Source organism: Triturus cristatus, chromosome 5_2 (assembly GCF_964204655.1).
Source record: "Triturus cristatus chromosome 5_2, aTriCri1.1, whole genome shotgun sequence".
Lineage (NCBI taxonomy): Eukaryota > Metazoa > Chordata > Amphibia > Caudata > Salamandridae > Triturus > Triturus cristatus.
Genome location: NC_140588.1, coordinates 100,934,237 through 100,961,831, shown reverse-complemented (window position 1 = coordinate 100,961,831; position 27,595 = coordinate 100,934,237).

Sequence of the window (27,595 nt, the reverse complement as noted above, 5' to 3'; positions counted from 1 at the left end):
GCGTTCACCACAATCCTTGTCGCCGTGTCATCAGCAAACACATAGGTGCGGACCACAATGTAGAAATTTGAAAATTCCTTTTTAATGCAGGTTAAAGTGCATAAAGAAAGATTTCATCAAGCAAGTGCCCAGCCTGACGCGTTTCGACCGCGTTTCCGCGGTCTTGATCACATGATGCACTGGACCTATCCCAAATCTTATATAGTGACACAGTGAAGACACGTGATAGAATGTAGTCTACTCATAACAGTAATAGAAATAGAAAAAAAACTGATATATCTGAGAAGAGACAATCTCATCAATCATTGTATGCATACTCGTTTGCAAACAAGTATATATAATGTTTGTAATCAAAAATATATACATATTAATACCTATAAGGCAAGATGAACTTAAATAATGACAGCATAGTGCTCTAAGAACAAAATCCTGTGATATAAGTATAAAATAAATACCGGACTTATTCATGTAAACAATCTTTTTTTTTTAAATAAGTCACATTCAATACTATACATGTACAAAATGTGCAAGAACAAATTGCAAAGTGTCAATTAAATAATATAAATAGATAGCAGCTTTAAACAGACGCCCTCAGAACAATAAATACAGATTATAGTGCAAGTGCAATAAGAACATTTCATAAAAAACGCAATGGGTCACAACGTTCATCTATTCAATACTAATACATTTTAAGAGTATAAGATCATGTAAATGTAGAAATGAAGATCTTTAAAGTGCTGATATATTGTAGATATTCGTCACGCAAGTGCAGAACATAATATAATTAATCAATGCCAGTAATAAAATGTTATACATATGAGCCATAGAGCCAGACCAGGGAAATCACACTGTAACACCTAGTAAAACCATGGAAAATCAGGTAAAACCAAGTAAAATCCAGAGATAAAAAAACAGATAAAAAGCCTAAAGCATTACTGATGGTAAATACAGATAAAACAGTGACTTTGTATAGTATATAAAAACAGGATTAGTTCATTAGATCAGAGTGGTACATAGATAAGATACTAAGAAGTCACCTTGATAATGACAATTGCAATTGGTCCAAAGGGATGAATAACATGTGCACCTCTCACTAAAACCTGGTAAAACTAGGCAAACCCAGAAAAAAATAAGTAAAGCAGGAATAACACCAGTTGAAAAACATCTAAAAACCACCAAGGTAAAATATTGACACCAATAACATAAGACTAGGTTTATAACAAATTATGCAGATCATCACTGGTGTTAAGGCCATTTGGCATCTTAGTATCAAGTAGCATAATAAATTCTGGTTCCAGCTGCCTCAATCTTTTTTCTCTGTTGCCACCTCTGCTGTTCTTGGGTACAGAACCAATAACATAATAGCTGTGATCATTCAGGTTATTATTATGTACCAATTTTAGGTGTCATGCAACTGGGTAGTTAGGATCAGAGTTAACTACCACTCTTAAGTGTTGTAGAATTCTATTAAAAACTTGCAATTTGGTACTTCAAACATAAAGTAAATGGCATGTACATTCCAAAATGTACACTGCAAACTCCGTTCTACAGGTAAAATGGCCTTGAATCTTAACTCGTTCCGTGCTCATGACGGAACCACGCCGTCATGAGCCACGGTTGCCGTGTGCTCATGACGGAGTGGTTCCGTCATGTTGCGGCCATTGGCGGCCGCGCCGCCCACGCGGCGCTAATTCCTTGCCTGTGCGGGCGATTAGCGCTGTGGGCGGAGTCATGACGGAACCACTCCATCATGAGCACAGCCCAACCGTGGCTCATGACGGAGTGGCTCCGTCATGAGCACCGCGCCACCGCGCTGCCCCCCCGCACCCTCCAGCGCTGCGGCGGAATTTCCGCCGCAGCGAAGGGGTTAATCGGTTGGGGACTGAAAGCAGTGATGTACTTGGAAGTATTTTTGCCAAAATTGAAAGCGCGGCACGAACTACATTTAAAAAAACCTGATCTCACTGATAACCAATTTTTAGAAGTGACAACTTTTGGACTAGTTCTGACAAGTGCGTCTCTCATCGAAGGAGCTCGTCTAAAAGTGAGCGATGGGAGTTCTGGCAATATTCGCGATAATGTAATATCTGAACGTACAATTGGCCAATTTTTGTATAAAATCTTACGTTCTTGTCTTTCCTGTCTACTGTACGTGGTTATCAATCTAATGGTATTACGGGGTTCCACATTGTTGGTGCTGTTACCAATATGAGTGGACAGAGTGCTGGACATAGTTGCTACTGATAAACAGTCGTTCCTAGTATGGCTATTGGCCCTGTCAAGGGCTATATTAAGATCTTTGATTTTATAGCCTCTGGCTCTAAATCTTTGAAAAGCTTCTGTTTGGCATTTTTTAAGATCTTCTTCATGACTATAAATGCGTTTAATCCTTAGAAATTCACCGTACGGAATGCTACAAATAAGGTGGTTGGGGTGGGAGCGGCTGGCATGCAGCACAGAGTTTCCCGCTGTTGACTTCCTATGTAACTTGGTGTGAATCAACCCATCATTAATGTAAATTTCAACCTCAAGAAATTGACTCTTTCGTTGCTAATGTCAGCTGTAAAGTTAAGATTAAGATTGTTGACATTGAGGTTGTTCACAAATTGTCAGGCCAATTCAACAGGACCCTTCCAGATAAGACAAACATCATCGATGAATCTCCACCAATGGAGTACATGCTTATCATAAACAGGTTTGTGGGTGCCTCTGAAGACATGCTCCTCCCACCAGCCTACATATAAACATGCATAGCTAGGGGAGAAGCATGCCCCTATCACCACCCCTCGCAACTGTTGGTAAACTTCCCTGTTAAACATAAAATAGTTGTGGGTTAGGCAGATTTTAATCATTCTTAAAATCATTTTGTTGTGTTCATGCATTTGAATACTGCGAGTTTCCAAAAATAACGTGCTGCATTTATACCATCAGAATGAGGAATACTGGTATAGAGAGAACAAATCTCCATAACTAATAGGTGACAATCATTTTTCCATTCAACTCCTTCAAGTTTGCTTAAAAAGTGACCGGTGTCTCTGATAAAAGAAGGTGGACATACTACAAAGTCATATAAAAAGTAGTCAGCGTATTTAGACATAGCTTCCAATAAGCTTTTTTGTGCTGAAATGATTGGTCTACCAGGCACCGGTACTACCTTCTTATGAACCTTCAGGATAAAATACATTACTGGGGTGATAGGATATTCATTTTTTTTAAAACAGTATTTATGCTTAGTCAACAATCCCACACGTTTCCATTGGGACAACTCTGAAAAAACAGTGCCTTTGATTTGTCTTAATTCCAAAAAGGTGGCTTTTCTATAGCAATCAACGTCATTAAGATGGCGCAAAGCTTCATCCATATAGAGTGTCGTTGGCCACAACACGATGTTCCCACCTTTATCCGCCGTGTTAATGATGATGTCAGTATTTTCTTGTAGTTTACGAATAAGATTTGAATACTGGATTTCAGAGTATTTCCGCTGTCTAGCTTGTTGTGTAACGGTTCGATTTAGCTTTTTCAAATACTCGATGACACATTCAGCAAAAACATCGATAGCATCTCTCGGCATCATCGGGTTAAAGGTAGAGGGTGGGCGAAAAGGGCTATTCGCAGGGCTATTGCATATATTGCCAAGCTCACGTAGGTCTTCCTGACTAGAATTGTAGGTAGTTTCATCAGCAGTAACCAAGGATTGTGCTGCCCTAAGTGTATCAATATCAGATGCTTGTAAGTTGGTACTAAGACCTGGAGGTCGCCTAATATTGGATGCAATGTCGACAGCATTTTTCAGTTGGAAACGTTTCTGAAGTTTAAGTTTACGAATAAACTTAAAGACGTCCACCCTTGTCTGAGAATATTTGAAACAATTGGTGGGGCAATACGATAAACCAAATGCTAAGAGCTGTTTTTCCGCAGTTGTCAGGACTATTTGTGATAGGTTGATCACTGTGTTATTAGAAGCAGTTACTTCGGCACCCAGTTCTTGGTTTTCTTGCCTCTGTCTCCGCCTCTGGCGTTGTAACCGGAGTTTCTGTCTCTGCCTCCTGCGTTGGTTCCTTCTCCTCCTTGTTTCTGCCCAAATTCAATTGTTCACCTGGAGGAAAATTGATTGGCAGTTGCATTGTTTTACTGATGCTACTATCATCCGAATCGATGCTGCTTTTGGCAGTGCTGGTTTCAATATCAGAGGATTGTAGGTCATACTGGGCTGCTGATGAGGATGGGATGCTCGTAGTGCCTTTATTGACAAGCGCTCGCCTTTTTATATTGTCGAATTTCTTTGAAAAAGTAAAAATGCATTCTGTTTAGTAGTCGCGCTTGTCTCTTGCAAATTTAAAGATTTTTCTTGCTTTAATAGTTTCCTCATGTTTTCTTAATCATGCCTCGATTTCTTCGCATCCTTTCTTGACCTGGTCTTTGTATTCACTAGCTTCCAGCATAACATTTGTTTCATCGATGTCTTTAAGAATTTTGACTCTGTCGATTTCAACATATTTTATCAGGATAGATACCATATTCATCGAAGCATCCAAGTTATTCGTTGCCCACTCCTTCAGCATTAAAGGATTAGGAGTTTCAAATGAAGGAGCAATCATGACACATAGTCCGCATGGGACCCTTCCCACTTCCTTATATTTCTCTAAGGACTTTTTTTCCCACCATTTCGTCATCTCGTACGGAGCAATTTTTCTAGCTTCTTTAGCAGAGACTTAGCGTCATTATTAGCATTATGATTGGCGCTCTGACCCCTCTGCGTTTCATCAACCTCTGGTAAATTGAGGAAGAGTGCATCTGCTGCGGCTTCTCCGTTCTGCAGTGCGTCTGCTGTTGAAATCATATTGATTTGAATAATCTGCAAAGTATTGCGTTTATGCCAAACAGTCCTCCAAATCTGGCGCAATATATTTATCCACAATCCCTACCACCTGAAATATCCGTATTGTAGACTTTAGAGCTGCTTACCCATTGAAACACCGTTGCAGCACCGCTAGCGCCTTCCGACACCTCGGGTCCTCGCGATCTCTCTTTCGGGCAAGTCCAGCTGCATAATTCAATCAGTGAAATGCGGGGGATGGCACGGAGAATACCCTTTCCGGGTTAGCAAGCGATCACTTCCGCATTGTCAGCTGTTTACCGGCCAGCCACAGAGCGGATGGAGGGTCCGTAATGACGAAGACAGCCGTGCTTCGTTGAAATTAATGCGTTCACCACAATCCTTGTGGCCGTGTCATCAGCAAACAAACAGGTACGGACCACAAGGTGGAAATTTGAAAATTCCTTTTTATTGCAGGTTAAAGTGCATAAAGAAAGAATTCATCAAGCAAGTACCCAGCCTGACGTGTTTCGACCACGTTTCCGCGGTCTTGATCACATGACGTGCTGGACCTATCCCAAATCTTATATAGTGACACAGTGAAGACACGTGATAGAATGTAGTCTACTCATACCAGTAATAGAAATAGAAAAAATCCTGATATATCTGAGAAGAGACAATCTCATCAACCATTGTTTGCATACTAGTATGCAAACAAGTATATATAATGTTTGTAATAAAAAATATATACATATTAATACCTATAAGGCAAGATGAACTTACATATATATATATATATATATATTCACTGAAAAAACCATAGGTTTCACACATGTTATAGTTAGCTGGACATTTTACTGATAAAAAACCAATGAAATTTCCCCGTTATAGTTACTGTAGGCAACTATAACTCACGCGACCGTAATCCTCTGCTGATGCTAATACTGTATTTAGACACTTATTTGCCCATGTCTTCTTCCATTAAATTTTAGCTATACATATATTACAAATATTTTTTTTTCATAAAGACACATATGTCATCAGCAGAGGATTACGGTCGCGTGATTTATAGTTGCCTACAGTAACTATAACGGGGGAATTTCATTGGTTTTTTATCAGTAAAATGTCCAGCTAACTATAACATGTGTGAAACCTATGGTTTTTTCAGTGAATTTGCCAGGTTTTTTAAATGCTAATTCCTAACTATAACATGTGTGAAACCTATGGTTTTTTCAGTGAATTTGTACGTTTTTTTAAATGCTAAGTTACTTTACGCCATTTGTGGCGTGCGCGCCCACTTAACGCAGTTCGTTCCGTGCGCGCACGGTGCGCTTCGCGCACCGTGCGCGCACAGTGAGCACGCGGTGCGCTTCGCGCACCGCGTGCCCACGTTACGCTAGATGGGCCATGAACGCACGATGCGCTTCGCGCACCGTGCGCACATGGAGGTCATATGATGAGCATCGTTGTGACAGGTAAAATATATGTTTTGTTTATCTCTGATGAGCCATGCACAAAAGGTGCCCTTCGGGCTCCTTTTGCACACGGGGTGGGGAGAATGTGGATATTTTTTTATTATTTCTTACCGTACGCGTACGGTATGCGTAATCGGCGAAATTTTCGAAAAAATTAAAATTGCCTTTTTTCATTTGGGGGATCGTTGGGGACTCCCTCGACATGGCTAGGTGCTTGGGAGCTGTGTAAACAGCCCCTTTACATGATTTGCACTTTGTTTTTCAACCCCCTGTCAGAGTGCGAGAGAGAAAATGGCGGCCGCCGCTTCCTGGTTTCGACCGATTCGAATGTTTACTAAGATCTAAGGGCCAATCAGAATCGCGCTCGCGCACGCCACCGTACGCGTACGGTAAGCGCACCGTAAGCGCACCGTAAGCTGGCTCAGATATATATATTGATTTAAAGGCTATTTTCTCAGAATCTACTGAACAGATTTACACCAAACCTACAAAAGGCACTTCCTTGACCTGAGGACTACCTCTCTGCCAAATTTCAAGTAATTCTGTTCAGCCGTTCGGGCTGTAGCTGTGTCTAAAGGTCCTATGGAAAAATGCATGGGAAAAATGCGTTTTGGGACCCCCCTTTTATCTCAGCCCCCGCTTGATGAATCCCCCCGAGACTTTCAGGGGAGGAGCGGAGCGTAGCGCCCCACCTATTTTGAAACATTCGTGAGGATTCGTCAACCGGCGCCAAAGTTATTCAAAATAGAATGTTGCGGATTTCCTATGGAAACGTGGTCCTAACTATAACTACCTACTGGCGACCGCCAGTAGGTAATATATATATATATATATACATATGTATCTATACTAACCAAAAGTATATATATATATATATATATATATATATATATATATATATATATATATATATATATATATATATATATATATATATATATATATATATATATATATATTCACTGAAAAAACCATAGGTTTCACACATGTTATAGTTAGCTGGACATTTCACTACTAAAAACCAATGAAATTCCCCCGTTATAGTTAGTTCAGCTAACTATAACTCGCGCGCCCGCAATCCACTGCTGATGACGTCACATATTACATCACGCATGACATGGTCAGTGACATCACTCATGACATCACTGATGACATCTCAAATGACATCACTGATGACGTCATCCATGTGATAAATTACCACATCTTCTCACAACCTAATATAACCTTTGATACACCGACTCAAAATTTAAGAGTTCCATTCTCAAAACCATACATACTGCAATACCAATAACTACATAGCCACTTATTAACTCTTAGGTCTACATACACCTCCACTCATTCACCTGTACAGTCACTCATACTTACAGTCACAACATACAAAACTATCATATGCATTTATACACCTATATAGACACTCACACACTACCAATCATCCATAGAGGTACTCTCACACCTATACTTATAAACACTTAAAACATTTTTTTAAGGGTTTTTGTCCGTGCGCGCACGGTGCGCGCAAGGTGCACGCATGCGTACGTACTCCGTGTGCGCATGCGTACGTGCTCCACATGCGCATGCATACGTCGTGCGTGCTCCGTACACGCGTGCTCCGTACGCGCATGCTCCGTGCGCGTATGCGCATGCGCTCGTGCTCCGTACGCGCATGCGTGCGTGCTCCGTGCGTTCACCGTGCGTGCACGGCAAGTCATGTGATTTAGAAACAACACTTTTCATTGGTTTATAGTAGTTTCAGTTCCAGAAACTTCCAACACCACACACACTCCCCTCATTATTACTTCTGATTCCCTGGGAGAAGGAGCTGAGCAGCTTTTGCAGTACTCCAGTACTTGAGAATGGCAGAGCAGCAGTCATCTTCTGGGAGTGAGCAGGAGACCCTTGTGAGACAGAGACAGAGGAAACAGAAAGACTCTTTTATATGGTAATTTTTTACATTTCCACAGGGGCAGAAGAAGGTGAATGCTCCAAAAGTCACCTGCACTCTTTGTGATCATGTCTTATCAAGAGGAGATCCTAAAAAGAAATACTCTTTTAGTATCTTCACTATGATCAGGCACGTTAGAGATGTACATCCTGTGGCTTATGCTCGAGCTGCTAGAGAAAACCCTCCAGCAGCTCAGCCGAGCACATCCGCAGCAGCTCAGCCGAGCACATCATCGGCAGCTCAGCCGAGCACTTCATCTGCGGCGGCAGCTTCACCTTCTTCGGTTCCTCTGGATATACACCCTCTGTTTAAGAGGGTGCATATACGGTGCAATGCGTGCAATGCTCTTCTCTCTGATGCGGACACCAGCATTCCGCTAATAGAGAGCAAGATACAGCAGCACACGTGCGGCACCCTATAATTTTTGCCATGTCTTTTTTTTCCTCTGTCCCTCAATTAACACAACGGCTCTTTTTAGAGCCACCTAACATCTAAACACTTAAATTTGATTTTTAATTCTATTTTTTTTATGATTCCGCCGTGCGCGGATCGTACGCGCACCCTGCGATTTAAAAAAATAAAAAATAAATGTTTTTTTCACCCTTCATGGTCCTTCAGGGACCCCCTGACAAAAGCTAGGGGGTCAGGAACTCTGTCTCCTGCCCCCTTTTCACGTTCTCCACCTTTCTTTTTCACTGTCACACACAAAATGGCGGTCGACACTTCCTGATTTCGACCGATTCGAATGTTGACTGACATGAATCCACCAATCAGAATTACGCTCGCGCACGGCACCGTGCGTGTACCGTGCGCGCACGGAGCGCGCACGGTGCGCGCACGGTGCGTGGCTATAGATATTTATGTGCTTTTAACTGCAACTTTCTCAGGAACTACTGAACAGATTGACACCATATATGCAAAAGGCACATGCCTGACCTGAGGACTACCTCTTTGCCAAATTTCAAGTAATTCTGGACAGCCGTTCGGGCTGTACCTTCGACTAAAGGTCCTATGGGAAAATGCATGGGGAAAACGTGTTTTGGGACCCCCCTTTTTTCTCAGCCCCCGCTTGACGAATCACCCCGAGACTTTCAGGGTAGGAGCTGAGCGGAGCGCCCCATTAGTTTTGAAAATTTCGCGAGGATTCGTCAACCGGCGCCAAAGTTATTCAAAATAGAATTTTCAGATTTCCTATGGAAACACGGTCCTAACTATAACTATCTACTGGCGACTGCCAATAGATAATATATATATATATTCACTAAAAAAACCATAGGTTTCAGGCACGTTATAGTTTGGAATTAGCATTTAAAAAACCTTAGAAATTCACTGAAAAAACCATAGGTTTCAGGGGCGTTATAGTTAGCTGGACTTTTCACTCATACAAAACCATTGAAATTCCCCCGTTATAGTTAGTTCAGCTAACTATAACTCGCGCGCCCGCAATGCACTGCTGATGACGTCACATATTACATCACTCATGACATGGTCAGTGACATCACTGATGACATCTCAAATGACACCACTGATGACATCACTGATGACATCATCCAGTGAATGTGTGTTTTTCTGAAAATTACATATGTTTTACATATGTATATCTCAAGGTCGATGGAAGAATAAATGGGTATATAAGTGTTTAAATGGATGATTTGTTTTTGAAAAATTGATTGTGTAACTGACTGATTAAGTGTATCATAGTGAATACATGGCTTAGTGAGTAATGTTTAAATATGTAAATATCTGTATCAGTCTCTCACTTTGTGTATAAGTGGCTGCATGGGTTGGTGAGTAGCTACATGGGTGTCTATATAGGTTATTAGTTGTTTTTTTTAGTATCAGTCTGAGTGTCTGCATGGTTCGGTGGGGGGTATTACGTAGTGCATAGGTGCATGAATGAGTAACTCACTCTTTGTATGTGTTGAAGACAACATGTGTGCAGGACTGTATGGGTGGATGAGTGTGGCATGGGTATGTTAGTGAGTGAATGACTGTCTCAACAGTGTCTTTATGAGTAACTACATATGTTTTAAACTAGTATATGTGACTATTAGTGTATATAAGTGAGTATATGTGAGAGTGAGAGATTGGAAGAGTTCCTGTATGAATAAGTATGTGTTTCTATAAGTGATTGTTTAAAAGAATAAGTATGTGTAAGTTTCTGTAGAAGTAAGTGTGGTGGTGTGTGTATAACTGTATACGCAGGTAAACGGATGTTTGATTCTTTATTAGCATGAGTGACTATGTGTGTGAGTAACTTTATGGATGAGTGGCGTTGTGTAACAGGATGTATAGGTGTATGAGTACATATGATGAGTGAGTACATGTATGAGTGACTGTATAGGACTGTTGGTGAATGAGTGGATGTGTATGTGGATCTTAGAATTACTGAATAGGTTGTTGTAACTGGTATTGGTATGTCCATTGTTTTGAAATTTGTTGTTTCTATTTTTGAATGTGTGTATCAAAGGTTATATTAGGGAGAGAGGAGGTCTGCCACTCTATCACAAGGATGATGTCATCAGTGATGTCATCAGTGATGTCATTTGAGATGTCATCAGTGATGTCATGAGTGATGTCACTGACCATGTCATGAGTGATGTAATATGTGACGTCATCAGCAGTGCATTGCGGGCGCGCGAGTTATAGTTAGCTGAACTAACTATAACAAGGGAATTTCAATGGTTTTGTACAAGTGAAAATTCCAGCTAACTATAACACCCCTGAAACTTATGGTTTTTTCAGTGAATTTCTAAGGTTTTTTAAATGCTAATTCCTAATTATAACGTGCCTGAAACCTATGGTTTTTTTAGTAAATGCTAATTTCTAACTATGCCTACAGAGATAGGACATGTGAAGAAAGAAGAAAAAACGCACAGACAGAAAAAAAAGAAATGCTGAAAGAAGCAACAGAAGTTCTCAAAGATGAAGAAAAGTGCAGGAAGAAGGATAACGTGCAGAAAGAACAAACAGAAGAACAGAAAGAAGCCTTGTTGCAAAATCATCCTGTACCCTCAACTTTTTAAGATGGATACTGGTGGTAACTGAGTCTGACTAACCAGTCCTAGAGCCAGTGCTATGTTAAAAGACACTCAGAATACAGTGAAAACACCTACATACACTAGGGAACACAATGCGTTGGGGTCCCCCTGTGATTAGCATGGCCTCCTCTGTAAGCCCCTAGTATATAATAGGGCAGGGGATTAAAACTACCTCTTAAAACGCGCCACAGGGCGTGTTTGCACACGTCACCTCAGGCCCCGTCCCCTCCTTTCCCCACTGTGTAAACACGCCCTGTGGCCATTTTAAGTTGGGAGATTAAGTCCCCTTGAATCCTGAGGGTCCCTAGGGTCCAACTAGCCCACTAGGTACCTCCAGTAAGCGCCACAGAGCTGCGTTGCAGAGACATGTAAAAAGGGGCACGGCCTAGACCACCTCTCTGCAACGCAGCGCAGTGGCGCTTACTGGAAGCACCTGGTGGGTTAGTTGGCCCCCAGGGTCCCTCAGGATTGGAGGGGAATTATTTCCCCAACCTAAAACGCGCCACATGGCGTGTTTTCACACGTTAACTCAGGCCCCATCCCCTCCCTTCACCACTGTGTAAACGCACCTTGTGGCCGTTCTAAGTTGAGAGATTAAGTCCCCTTGAATCCTAAGGGTCCCTAGGGTCAAACTAGCACACTAGGTACCTCCAGTTAGTGCCACAGAGCTGCGTTGCATAGAGGTGTAAAAAGGGACGTGGCCTCAGAACACCTGTCTGCAACGCAGCTCCCTGGCGCATACTGGAGATACCTGTTGGGCTAGTTGGCCCTCAGGGAGTTTCAGTATTGAAGGGGAATTTATTCCCCAACTTACAACTGACCAGGGGGTGCGTTTGCAGAGTGCTGCAAGGAGGGGGCGTGGCCTGCGGCGCGATGCCGGTCTTTTATTTATTTTCTTTTTTTAAGAAGGAGGGCTGTGTGCCCCCCTTCTTTTTCTCATTTATTGGCCCGGGGACCCCATCCCCCAGGGCCTGCACCCTATTTTTTTTGTTGAAAAAAATACATTTGGAAGGGGGCCGCATGGCCCCCCTCCCAAGGCCTTAATCGGCCACGGGGACCCCAACCCCCGGGTCATGGCCATTTTTTTGGTTTTTTTATCCTTTAGGAGGGGGGCTGCGTTGCCCCCCTCCTTAGGCCACTTATGGCCCCGGGGACCCCATCCCCCGGGGCCGGCCTTTGTTTTTTATTATTTTAAAAATATATATTTTTATAGAAACACCTAGGACATGCTGGACAAACCATATGTACCTATCACCATGACGATTTGCGTGATATTCATTAAAAGGCGACTATGCATACAATGAATCCACGTGGAATGTATTTACACCGCTAGTGAAGCTCTGACGTGTCTGACGCCCTACCGTGCATAATCCCGGCGCCCCCTCCGGTGGGTACTCTCCAAGTAGACATCCTTGTCGTTTGTTTATACAAACATGGGTAGCACTTGATGGGCACATTTAATACACACACAAACACCAAGCCATTCAAAGGGGATTAGACAAAAATTCGACCAAACTATGCAAGAAACCCCCCTCACGGTTAATAAAACATACATCCACCGCCGGATGTGTAATACTTTTTATTTTAATCTCTGGAAAGGAGACGAACCTCACTTGAGAGTCACAGCATGCTCCTGGCTGAGCCCAATGCTGTGTTACACCCACCAGTGCCCGCCGAGTGCCACACACCTCTGTGTTGTATTCCACCAGCTAGTGCATATGCCATGACACTCTCTAGCCCATGTGCACTGTAACACCACCCTGTGAATATGTCATGCCACACTTGCCTTCGCACGGGTTATATTGCCCCATCTAACGTGCCTTCCTCGATGCCTATGTTATAACGCACAGCGCTATGCCATACATATTACAATCTGGGATCCATATCTTTGTCACAGTGCATATGCAACGTTACACTCCCCAGCACATATTTTATATTACAACTTTAGAGACTAGTTAGGTTACACAACACTACCCTGTGCATATTACACTCCAAGGCGCATATCGCATAGCACGCGCTAGTGCCTGTGTTATCTCGCACTCTCCAATGAATCTGTCATTGCGCACAATGTATTGCATATTATATTTCACGCCCCGGTTCATCTTATATCACACTTTTTGGTGCATAGTTTATACCATATACTATATCTAGTTTTCATTTTCAATCATGCTCTCAGGACTATGTTCTATATAACACTACGTCCACCTACCCTTTTCACAGGCATTACATTTTGCGATGGGGGTGGAGGGTCAGGGGATGTTTCTGCCAAGTGAGCCCAGAGTCACAGTCACTAACGTCCCCTTCTTCCTGAATAAAAGTGAGATTATGCTGCATACTTGTTCATATTTTAAGTAGTTTGCACAGACACACATTTTAAAAACAATAAAGTTCCTAATACCCACCTTCTCTGAACAGTTAGCTTGCTGCCCCATCCACCTCCTCCCTATCCTCTGTTGTCTGAATCCATGGACTAGCCTCCTCCTGCCATGCATGGTCTGATGTGCTGCCACTGCCCTCCATTTAGCATGATGTACCAGTCCACTCCTCCTGCCCTCCATTGCCGAATTCTATGGCCCATCATTGACCTCCTGCTTAGCCTCTGTGCTTAGCTTCCTGCCCCTATTCTCCTTCCTCCTGCCCTCCGATGTCTTTGTGCATGCCCCTGCTCCATCTTTTTTGCCCACCATGTTCCATGGACCTGCCACTCCTATCTACTCTGAGTGTTTTGTTGAGCTGCCACTCCCCTCCCACCTGCCTAGCATTGTCAGATGACTGTAACCTGTCCCTGCCACCTCCACCCTGCCTGTCCACATGCCATGCCCCTATCCCCTTCCTCCTGTCCTCCATGGTCCATTTTACTGCCACACCCTTCTGCCCTCCCTGGTCTGTTGTGCTGCAACTGCTCCTCCTGCCTGCCCCGCACGGTCTGTTGTGAGGCCCCTTCCCCTGAACTCTCTTGTCTGTGCCCAGGTCCTGACCCTCCCTTCTATCCTCCATGGTCCTTTGTGCATGCCCCTGCACCCTCCTTCTTGCCCATCATAGCCATTGTGCTGCCACTAACCCTCCCGCTTGCCATGCATGGTCTTCTGTGCTGCCATGGCCCCTCCCACCTTCCCTGTGTGGTCAGCTAGCTGCCCCTAACCCCCTCCCACCTTCCCTCCATGGTCTGTGTGTATGCCATCATAGTCTCACTGTTGCTCTCCATGGTGTGTCTTGTTTCAAGTGACCATCCTGCCTGACCTCCATGGTCATCTTGCTGCCTCTGCCCTGCCCCATTGCCCCCAGACCTCTGTTTCCATGTGCAGACCCCTATTCTCTCCCTCTTGGCTTGTCTGTTCCATTGTAATGCCCCTGATCCGTCCCTCCTGCCCTTTATGGTCTGTTATGCTGCAGCTTTCTCTCCTGTCTGTCTATTATGGTCAGCTAGCTACCATTGCCTCTTTCCCCTCTGTTCTCTGTTGTTCATGTGCATGGTCCTGCCCCCTTCCTATTGCTTTCTATGGATTTTTGTGCTGCACTCCCGTCCCACATGCCCTGTGTGGTGTATTGTGCTGCTGCAAACCCTCATGCCTGCCCTGTAGGGTCAGTTTGGTGCACCTCTCCATGTCCCTCCTGTCCTCTGTTATCCCTACCCCAATTCCTCCTGCCTACCATGATCCAATGTACCATACTTGCGAACATTTTGAACTTGGTAAGAGGGAGATTTTGGAAAACAAACTGAGGTATTGATTTTCCCCTTTGAGTTACATTGAAAAAGAGAAGATTGTAGACAGGAGACAGATCAAATAAAGCCCATTTGAGCTTAAAAACATTGGATGTTTCCTGGCTGAAACAGGTCTGTTGGCATGTATGGCTGTACTACCACTGCCTCTTCCTTCTGCCCACAATGGTCTATTATATTCCCACAGCCTCTCTTGCCAGTCCTGTATTGTTGGTTTGTTGCCCCTGCCCCCCTTTACACTGCCCTCCATAGTCTGTTGTGCTGCCACTGCCCTTCCTGCCTGCCCAGTGTGGTCAAATTGTTGCCTCTGCACTCTCCTAACTGCCTTCCATTTTCAGAGTCCGTGCCCCTGGCCTCTGCCTCTCAAAAGTATCCCAATGAACAACTAGATTGCTAACATTCTATAGTTATTGCAAAAGTGTGGAACGCCTGTCGTCCTCTTGATGTAATCAAAACTGTAATACCTAGAGCATTTCCTTTAGAAATTAAATATATGAGAGGGTCTTATTTGCATAAAAATTATGGTTAGTGCTCCAAAAAACTAAAATGAGGACATATTTTCTGAGTTTTCAAATAGCGACAAAGAACTTTTAAATTATTTGTAATCTTTATGTTTTTTATCCAGTTGACCACTTGATTAAATGTTACACTTAGGGGAGAGGATTTGGTGTTACTTCCAGAGCTGCAGACTTTGCAACTGGGGAACCAGGTTGGAGTTTCTGCTTCAGCTCAACATTCTGTGATTCTGGTCAAATCACTTAAGCTCCCATGTCTACAACCAATATGAATTTGATCTTGTGTGATGTAACCAATGCTCATGTAAAGCACTCCAATACCTGACAAGTCTGCACTATATAAAACTGCAAATACACAAAAAATAAGTGTTTTGCACCCTTCTGGGACATTTTGTCATTGAGCTATACTTGGGCTACATCTGGGTGATATTTGTGCTGCATTTAGGCTCTTTTGTCTCTGGTGGCCATCTTGGGAGATGTTTTTGTTATGAAGTTTCCTAATTTCCTCATTTACTGCACTCTCCTCAGTAGGAAATGCTTTCAGTTTTTTACTTTGATTCCATCAAGAAGGTATTCAGATATGTCACACATCTGCCATAAATTCTGAATGTTAGCACTCTAGTTGCTCAAGTCTGCTGCTGGTATTGAAAGTTCATGTTTCAGTCTGCATGTCAGAATTGTTTTATGAAATAGAAGAGGATTTGAAAAGTCAAAATGTGCCCTAATTTTTCTTTCTGCAGCACTAATCATAGTTTCTATGGCAAAATGAACCCCCTCATTTTGTTCCTTTGTAAATTAAATGTTTTAAGTGTTACCACTTTATTCCAATCAAGATGGCTTCAGGTGTTCCATACCTTTGTCATAAGTGAGACTGTTAGCGCTCTAGTTGTTCTTTAGAACACTCTGGGACATTCTGTCATTGGGCTATACTTGGGCTACATCTGGGTGATATTTGTGCTACATTTGGGCTCTTTTGTCTCTGGTGGCCATCTTGGGAGAATTGTTTGTTATGAAGTTTCCTAATTTCCTCATTTACTGCAGTCTCCTCAGTAAAAAATACTTTCAGCTTTTTACTTTGGTTCCATCAAGAAGGCATTCAGATGTGTCACACATTTGCCATACATTCTGAATGTTAGCACTCTAGTTGCTCATTAGATGACTGTAGTAAGGCTACTGCTCACCAGGGAAGTCTGCTGCTGGTATTCAAAGTGCATGTTTCAGTCTGCATGTCAGAATTGTTTTATGAAATAGAAGAGGATTGGAGAAGTCAAAATGTGCCCTAACTTTCTTTCTGCAGCACTAATCATAATTTCAATGGCAAAATGAACCCCCTCATTTTGTTCCTTTGTAAATTAAATGTTTTAAGTGTTACCACTTTATTCCAATCAAGATGGCTTCAGGTGTGCCATACTTTTGTCATAAGTAAGACTGTTAGCGCTCAGTTGTTCGTTAGAACACTCTGGGACATTCTGTCATTGGGCTATACTTGGGCTACATCTGGGTGATATTTGTGCTACATTTGGGCTCTTTTGTCTCTGGTGGCCATTTTGGGAGACTTATTTGTTATGAAGTTTCCTAATTTCCTCATTTACTACAGTCTCCTCAGTAGGAAATACTTTCAGTTTTTTACTTTGATTCCATCACGAAGGCATTCAAATGTGTCACACATTTGCCATAAATGCAGAATGTTAGCACTCTAGTTGCTCATTAGATCACTGTAGTAAAGCTACTGCTCACCAGGGAAGTCTGCTGCTGGTATTGAAAGTGCATATTTCAGTCTGCATGTCAGAATTTTTTGTGAAATAGAAGAGGATTTGAGAAGTCACTCAAAATGTGCCCTCATTTTCTTTCTTCAGCATTAATCATAATTTCTATGGCAAAATGAACCCCCTCATTGTGTTCCTTTTTACATTAAATGTTTTAAGTGTTACCAGTTTATTCCAATCAAGATGGCTTCAGGTGTGCCATACTTTTGTCATAATGAAGACAGTAAGCGCTCTAGTTGTTTTTAAGAACACTCTGGGACATTCTGTCATTGGGCTATACTTGGGCTACATCTGGGTGATATTTGGGCTACATTTGGGCTCTTTTGTCTCTGGTGGCCATCTTGGCAGACTTATTTGTGATGAAGTTTCCTAATTTCCTCATTTACTGCAGTCTCCTCAGTAGGAAATACTTTCAGTTTTTTACTTTGATTCCAAAGGCATTCAGATGTGTCACACATTTGCCATAAATTCAGAATGTTAGCACTCTTTTTGCTCATTAGATCACTGTAGTAAAGCTACTGCTCACCAGGGAAAACTGCTGCTGGTATTGAAAGTGCATGTTTCAGTCTACATGTCAGAATTTTTTAATGAAATAGAAGAGGATTTGAGAAGTCACTCAAAATGTGCCCTATTTTTTCTTTCTGCAGCACTAATCATACTTTTTATGGAAAAATGAACCCCCTCATTTTGTTCCTTTTTAAATTAAATGTTTTAAGAGTTACCACTTTAATCCAAGCAAGATGGTTTCAGGTGTGCCATACGTTTATCATAACTAGGACTGTTAGCGCTCTAGTTGTTCTTTGGAACACTCTGGGAAGCTGCAGTAGAACACAAAGGAATCAACTGACAGTCTCTGCCCTTGTTGGATCTACATGTTTTACTGTGAATGTCAGACTTCATTCTCACATGACTGAGAAAGATAATGTGAATTTACAGAAAATAAGCTCTCAGTTTAGCATATAGATCACCTTCCAAACCTCTGTGGGAAAAGCATGAGAAAATATTTTTCTCTCAATCATGATATCCCAGCAGAAGGCTTTTTCACATGGTGAAATCACCTTAGAGCATACCACAATTCCTAAAATGAGTATGGTACCATCAACAAATGATTTATAATGTAACTAAAGTCTTAAAACCTTCTATTAACTGCAACGCTTTTTAATGAGGTGCTATCATGTATATTGGTCCCAAGATGGCTGCCAACACTTCTTGGATGAAGTGCTGTCAGCCAATCAGATCTCAGGATGAGATGTGTGGTTAGGCTCCGCCCACATATATATATGATTTTACTTTTGATTTTCTCAGGAACTACTGAACAGATTGACACCAGACCTGCAAAAGGCGCATCCCTGACCTGAGGACTACCTCTCTGCCAAATTTCAAGTAATTCTGTTCAGCCGTTCGGGCTGTACCTTGGACTAAAGGTCCCTATGGAAAATTGCATGGGGAAAATGCGTTTTGGGACCCCCCTTTTTTCTCAGCCCCCGCTTGACAAATCCCCCCGAGACTTTCAGGGTAGGAGCGGAGCGGAGCGGAGCGCCCCACCTATTTTGAAAATTTTGCGAGGATTCGTCAACCGGTGCCAAAGTTATTCCAAATAGAATGTTGCGGATTTCCTATGGAAACACGGTCCTAACTATAACTATCTACTGGCGACCGCCAGTAGATAATATATATATATATTACCTACTGGCGGTCGCCAGTAGGTAGTTATAGTTAGGACCCTGTTTCCATAGGAAATCCGCAACATTCTATTTGGAATAACTTTGGCGCCGGTCGACGAATCCTCGCGAAATTTTCAAAATAGGTGGGGCGCTATGCTCCGCTCCTACCCTGAAAGTCTCGGGGGGATTCGTCAAGCGGGGGCTGAGAAAAAAGGGGGGTCCCAAAACGCGTTTTCCCCATGCATTTTTCCATAGGACCTTTAGACACAGCTACAGCCTGAACGGCTGAACAGAGTTACTTGAGATTTGGCAGAGAGGTAGCCATAAGGTCAAGGAAGTGCCTTTTGCAGGTCTGGTGTACATCTGTTCAGTATTTCCTGAGAAAATAGCATTTAAAAGCATATATATATGTGGGCGGAGCCTAGCCACACATCTCATCCTGAGATCTGATTGGCTGTCAGCACTTCATCCAAGAAGTGTTGGCAGCCATCTTGGGACCAATATACATGATAGCACCTCATTAAAAAGCATTGCAGTTAATAGAAGGTTTTAAGACTTTAGTTACATTATAAATCATTTGTTGATGGTACCATACTCATTTTAGGAATTGTGGTATGTTCTAAGGTGATTTCACCATGTGAAAAAGCCTTCTGCTGGGATATTATGATTGAGAGAAAAATATTTTATCATGCTTTTACCACAGAGGTTTGGAAGGTGATCTATAAGCTAAACTGAGAGCTTATTTTCTGTAAATTCACATTATCTTTCTCAGTCATGTGAGAATGAAGTCTGACATTCTCAGTAAAACATGTACATCCAACAAGGGCAGAGACTGTCAGTTGATTCCTTTGTGTTCTACTGCAGCTTCCCAGAGTGTTCCAAAGAACTACTAGAGCGCTAACCGTCCTACTTATGATAAACGTATGGCACACCTGAAGCCATCTTGCTTGGATTAAAGTGGTAACTCTTAAAACATTTAATTTAAAAAGGAACAAAATGAGGGGGTTCATTTTTCCATAAAAAGTATGATTAGTGCTGCAGAAAGAGAAATTAGGGCACATTTTGAGTGACTTCTCAAATCCTCTTCTATTTCATTAAAAAAATCTGACATGCAGACTGAAACATGCACTTTCAATACCAGCAGCAGTTTTCCCTGGTGAGCAGTAGCTTTACTACAGTGATCTAATGAGCAAAAAGAGTGCTAACATTCTATGGCAAATGTGTGACACATCTGAATGCCTTCTTGATGGAATCAAAGTAAAAAACTGAAAGTATTTCCTACTGAGGAGACTGCAGTAAATGAGAAAATTAGGAAACTTCATAACAAATAAGTCTCCCAAGATGGCCACCAGAGACAAAAGAGCCCAAATGTAGCCCAAATATCACCCAGATGTAGCCCAAGTATAGCCCAATGACAGAATGTCCAAGAATGTTCTTAAAAACAACTAGAGCGCTTACTGTCTTCATTATGACAAAAGTATGGCACACCTGAAGCCATCTTGATTGGAATAAACTGGTAACACTTAAAACATTTAATTTAAAAAGGAACACAATGAGGGGGTTCATTTTGCCATAGAAATTATGATTAATGCTGAAGAAAGACAATGAGGGCACATTTTGAGTGACTTCTCAAATCCTCTTCTATTTCATTAAAAAATTCTGACATGCAGACTGAAACATGCACTTTAAATACCAGGAGCAGACTTCCATGGTGTACAGTAGTTTTACTACAGTGATCTAATGAGCAACTAGAGTGCTAACATTCAGAATGTATGGCAAATGTGTGACATATCTGAATACCTTCATGATGGAATCAAAGTAAAAAACTGAAAGCATTTCCTACTGAGGAGACTGCAGTTCATGAGGAAATTAGGAAACTTCATAAGAAATAAATCTCCCAAGATGGCCACCGGAGACAAAAGAGCCCAAATGTAGCCCAAAATCACCCAGATATAGCCCAAATATAGCCCAATGACAGAAGTGTGCAAAACACTTATTATTTTGTGTTTTTGCAGTGTTATATAGTGCAGACTTGTCAGGTATTGGAGTGCTTTACATGAGCATTGGTTACATCACACAAGAACACATTCATTTTGGTTGTAGACATGGGGAGACTAAGTGATTTGACCAGAATCACAGAATGTCGAGCTGAAGCAGAAACTTCAACCTGGTTCCCCAGTTGCAAAGTCTGCAGTTCTGGAAGTAACACCACATCCTCTCCCCTAAGTGCAACATTTAATCAAGTGGTCAACTGGATAAAAAAACATAAAGATAACAAATAATTTAAAAGTGCTTTGTCGCTATTTGAAAACTCAGAAAATATGTCCTTATTTTAGTCTTTTAGAGCACTAACCATAATTTTGATGCCAATAAGACCCTCTCATATATGTAATTTCTAAAGGAAATGCTCTAGGTATTACAGTTTTGATTACATCAAGATGATGTCAGGCGTTCCACACTTTTGTAATAAATATACAATGTTAGCAATCTAGTTGTTCATTAGGATACTGTTGAGAGGCAGAGGCCAGGGGCACGGACTCTGAAAATTGAAGGCAGGTAGGAGGGTGCAAAGGCAACAATTTAACCACACTGAGCAGGCAGGAAGGGCCATGGAAGCACAACAGACTATGAAGGGCAGTGGAAAGGGGGGCAGGGGCAACAAACCAACAATACAGGACTTGCAAGAGAGGCTGTTGGAGGGAAGATCTATTACGGGTCAAGGAAGCTAGGGGCGGTCCCCAGAGCCCCAGGAGCCACCACAGAACTGAGCAGGAGAGTTAGTCAGGGACAAAAGGGGCACCTTAATTTGAGCCGGGGTGCCTAGGAACGCTTGCTCCAAAAATGAAGAAAACAGACATATGAGACATGGAATTGGAGGCAGAATACAATGGCAGTTTAATGAGAAGATGCAACTTCAAAGAAACCACAGAATAGAGACATAAAGTACAAAATACAGAATCTAGATAATCATACAGCTGTCATGATATTCTCTGTATCTCAATTAATGTACTGACAGAGAGAGAGAGAAAACGCATCTATAAATGCATCATGAGAAACAAGTTACACCAAGGAAAATGTTACCTAGGAACACTCACGTTTACTCTTAGAGCAAGCATTCCTGCAATTACAATACAAAATCTTTTAAATGCAAAAGTAAAGAGAACAATGGTTAAACATAACATGACATTTCATATAGGTAAAATAGAATAAGATACTTCAAGCAAAGCAGAGCAAGACATTTTAAGCAAAGGAAGACAAGAGCTCCCAGCTCTTGGGGAAAACCTGCACAGCCTGTTAACCTACATACAGACGGCGAGGTAGTCCGTCGATATCTGTGGGTGCTCCCTTTTTATATCATTTTGTGGGCTCCTTTGCACGCTACATCTACCTACAACTGCTACCCAAAAGCTTCGTCTGCAGATTTTACCAGACATTTCGTCATTTACCCACTTAATGCTGACAATGGACTGGGTGAAAAGGTCAGTCTCTCAGGCCAATCGCTTATCGTAAGTTCCATAGAGCAAGCAGAAAATAATGGGTATTGTACGGGAATTCAATATATTCATGTATAAAATCTCCTCAGTTCTCCTAACTTGACGCTCTGCGGTTGCCACTTCCTTAAAAGCGGGAAACCTGCCCAGGAAGCAAGTACCAGTCCAGGATGCAGCCTACTGTACGTCGACAGCTTCAGGGGGATGTTGAACTTTGATACCGAGCACGGAGCACTCGGGTAGGGTGGGGGCTACTAGTTTAGAGCAGAAGGCCTCGCAGACCTGCCTTCAGACTGCTATACACTAAAATTGCAGAGCTATGGTCAATTTAACAAAGAGGCCTACATATTGAACAGAAGGGCCTACACAGGGGTTTTATGCTGGCTGAGTGGTAAGGATGTCTCAGGATAATTATATAGCAACACAGGACCCGCTGGTCAATTTAATACGGCCTACAAATGCGGCTGGCAGGGCAGGGTCTCATACTTCAGGTGTGGACAGAACGGGCCAGGGGCCCCCTGTGATACAAAATCTACCCTCCTTCAAGGCTGTGGCAATGTAATAGACCATTGTGGGCAGAAGGAAGAGGGAATGGTAGTACAACCATACATGCCAACAGACCCGATTCAGCCAGGAAACGTCCAATGTTTTTAAGCTCAAATGGGCTTTATTTGATCAGTCTCCTGTCTACAATATCCTCTTTTTCAATGTAACTCAAAGGGAAAAATCAATACCCCAGTTTTTTTCAAAATCTCCCTCTTACCAAGTTCAAAATGTTCGCAAGTATGGTACATTTGATCATGGAAGGAAATGGGATAGGGACATGGACTTGGATAACAGAGGACAGGAGGGACATGGAGAGGTGCACCAAACTGACCCTGCAGGGCAGGCATCAGGGTTTGCAGCAGCACAATACACCACACAGGGCATGCAGGACGGGAGTGCAGCACAACAATCCATAGAAAGCAAGAGGGAGGGGACAGGACCATGCACATGGACAACAGAGGGGCAAGAGGCAATGGTAGCTAGCTGACCATAATGGACAGACAGGAGAGAAAGCTGCGGCATAACAGACCATAAAGGGCAGGAGGGACGGATCTGGGGCATTCCAATGGAACAGACAAGCCAGGAGGGAGGGAGTAGGGGTCTGCTCATGTAGAGGGGTGGGGGCAAGGGGGCAGGGCAGGAGCAGCAAGATAGCCATGGAGGTCAGGCAGGATGGGCACTAGAAGCAAGACACACCATGAAGAGTAACAGTGAGACTGTGATGGCATACACACAGACCATGGAGGGAAGGTGGGAGGGGGTCAGGGGCAGCTAACTGACCACACAGGGAAGGTGGGAGGGGCCATGGCAGCACAGAAGACCATGCATGGCAAGCAGGAGGGTTAGTGGCAGCACAATGGCTATGATGGGCAAGAAGGAGGGTGCAGGGGCATGCACAAAGGACGATGGAGGATAGAAGGGAGGGTCAGGACCTGTGCACAGACAAGAAAGATCAGGGGAAGGGGCCTCACAACAGACCACACGGGGCAGGCAGGAGGAGCAGTTGCAGCACAACAGACCAGGGAGGGCAGAAGGGTGTGGCAGTACAATGGACCATGTAGGAGAGGAGGAAGAGGATAGGGGCATGGCATGTGGACAGGCAGGGTGGAGGTGGCAGGGACAGGTTACAGTCATCTGACAATGCTAGGCAGGTGAGAGGGGAGTGGCAGCTCAACAGAACACTCAGAGTAGATAGGAGTGGCAGGTCCATGGGACATGGTGGGCAAAAAGGATGGAGCAGGGGCATGCACAAAGACATCGGAGGGCAGGGGGAAGGAGAATAGGGGCAGCAAGCTAAGCACAGAGTTTAAGCAGGAGGTCAATGATGGGGCATAGAATTGGGCAATGGAGGGCAGGAGGAGTGGACTGGTACATCATACTAAATTGAGGGCAGTAGCAGCACATCAGACCATGCATGGCAGGAGGGAGGAAGCTAGTCCATGGATTCACACAACAGAGGATAGGGAGGAGGGGGATGGGGCAGCAAGCTAACTGTTCAGAGAAGGCGGGTATTAGGAACGTTATTGTTTTTAAAACATTGTGTCTGTGCGAACTACTTAAAATATGAACAAGTATGCAGCATAATCTCACTTTTATTCAGGAAGAAGAGGACGTTTGTGACTGTGACTCCGGGCTCACTTTGCAGAAACACCCCCTGACCCTCCACCCCCTATCGCAAAATGTAATGCCCGTGAAAAGGGTAGGTGAACACAGTGTTATATAGAACATAGTCCTGAGAGCACGATTGAAAATGAAAACTAGATATAGTGTATGGTATAAACTATGCACCAAAAAGTGTGATATAAGATGAACCAGGCGTGAAATATAATATGCAATACATTGTGCGCAATGACAGATTCATTGGAGAGCGCGAGATAGCACAGGCACTAGCGCGTGCTATGCGATATGCGCCTTGGAGTGTAATATGCACAGGGCAGTGTTGTGTAACCTAACTAGTCTCTAAAGTTGTAATATAAAATATGTGCTGGGGAGTGTAATGTTGCATATGCACTGTGACAAAGATATGGATCCCAGATTGTAATATGTATGGCATAGCACTGTGCGTTATAACATAGGCATCGAGGAAGGCACGTTAGATGGGGCAATATAACCCGTGCGAAGACAAGTGTGGCATGACATATTCACGGGGTGGTGTTACAGTGCACATGGGCTAGAGAGTGTCATAAAATATGCACTAGCTAGTGGAATACAACACAGAGTTGTGTGGCACTCGGCAGGCAATGGTTGGTGTAACACAGCATTGGGCTCTGTCAGGAGCACGCTGTGACTCTCAAGTGATGTTCGTCCCCTTTCCAGAGAGTAAAATAAAAAGTATTACACATCCAGCAGTGGATGTGTGTTTTATTAACCGTGAGGGGGGTTTCTTGCATAGTTTTGGTCGAATTTTTGTCGAATCCCCTTTGAATGGCTTGGTGTGCATGTGTATTAAATGTGCCCATCAATAGCTTCCCATGTTTGTATAAATAAACGACAAGGGTGTCTACCGAGATTAGGCACGGTAGGGCATCAGACATGTCAGAGCTTCACTAGTGGTGTAAATACATTCCACGTGGATTCATTGCATGCATAGTCGCCTTTTAATGAATATCACGCAAATTGTCATGGTGATAGGTACGTACGGTTTGTCCAGCATGTCCTAGGTGTGTCTATAAATATATATTTTTTTAAAATAATAAAAAACAGTGGCCAGTCCTGGGGATTGGGGTCAAAAAAATATAATTAGGAGACAGGCCCTGGGGGATGGGGTCATCAGGGCCAATAAATTAGAATAAGAAGGGGAACCACACAGCCCCCCTTCTTAAAAAATTCAAATAAATAAAAGACTGGCATCGTGCCGGAGGCCATGCCCCCTCCGTGCAGCACTCTGCAAACGCGCCCCCAACAGGCATCTCCAGTATGCGCCAGGGAGCTGCGCTGCAGACAGGTGTTCTGAGGCCAAGCCCCTTTTTCCACCTCTCTGCAATGCAGCTCTGTGGCGCTTACTGGAGGTACCTAGTGGTCTAGTGTGACCCTAGGGACCCTTAGGATTCAAGGGGACTTAATCTCTCAACTTAGAACAGCCACAGGGCGCGTTTACACAGTGGTGAAGGGAGGGGACGGGGCCTAAGGTGACGTGTGCAAACACGCACTATGGCACGTTTTAAATTGGGGATATAATTTCCCTTCAATACTGAGGGCCCCTGGGGGCTAACTAGCCCACCAAGTGCTTCCAGTAAGTGCCACTGAGCTGCATTGCAGAGAGGTGGTCCAGGCCGTGCCACTTTTTACACCTCTCTGCAACGCAGCTCTGTGGCACTTACTGGAGGTACCTAGTGGGCTAGTTGGACCCTAGGGACCCTCAGGATTCAAATGAACTTAATCTCCCAACTAAAAACGGACACAGGGTGTGTTTACACAGTGGTGAAGGGAGGGGACGGGACCTGAGTTAACGTGTGCAAAAACGCCCTGTGGCCTGTTTTAAGAGGTAGTTTTAATCCCCATGCCCTATTATATACTAGGGGCTTACAGAGGAGGTCAGGCTAATCACAGGGGGACCCCAACACATAATGTTCCCTAGTGTATGTAGGTGTTTTCACTGTATTCTAAGTGTCTTTTAACAGAGCACTGGCTCTAGGACTGGTTAGTCAGACTCAGTTACCACCAGTATCCATCTGAAAAAGTTGAGGGTACAGGATGATTTTGCAACAAGGCTTCTTTCTGATCTTCTTTTTGTTCTTTCTGCACGTTATCCTTCTTCCTGCACTTATCTTCGTATTTGAGGACTCCTGTTGCTTCTTTCTGCACTTCTTTTGTTTCTTTCTGTGCATTTTTTCTTCTTTCTTCACATGTCCTATCTCTGTAGGCATAGTTAGAAATTAGCATGTAAAAAACCTTTGAAATTCACAGAAAAAACCATAGGTTTCAGGCACGTTATAGTTAGGAATTAGCATTTAAAAAACCTCAGAAATTCACTGAAAAAACCATAGGTTTCAGGGGTGTTATAGTTAGCTGGACTTTTCACTTGTACAAAACCATTGAAATTCCCCCGTTATAGTTAGTTCAGCTAACTATAACTCGCGCGCCCGCAATGCACTGCTGATGACGTCACATATTACATCACTCATGACATGGTCAGTGACATCACTCATGACATCACTGATGACATCTCAAATGACATCACTGATGACATCACTGATGGCATCATCCTTGTGATAGAGTGGCAGACCTCCTCTCACCCTAATATAACCTTTGATACACACATTCAAAAATAGAGATTAAAATTTTCAAAACAATGGACATACCAATACCAGTTACAACAACCTCTTCGGTAATTCTAAGATCCACATACACATCCACTCATTCACCAACAGTCCTATACAGTCACTCATACATGTACTCACTCATCATATGTACTCATACACTTATACATCCTGTTACACAATGCCACTCATCCATAGAGTTACTCACACACATAGTCACTCATGCTAATAAAGAATCAAACATACATTTACTTGCATATACAGTTATACACACACCACCACACTTACTTCTACGGAAACTTACACATACTTAGTCTTTTAAACAATCACTTATAGAAACACATACTTATTCATACAGG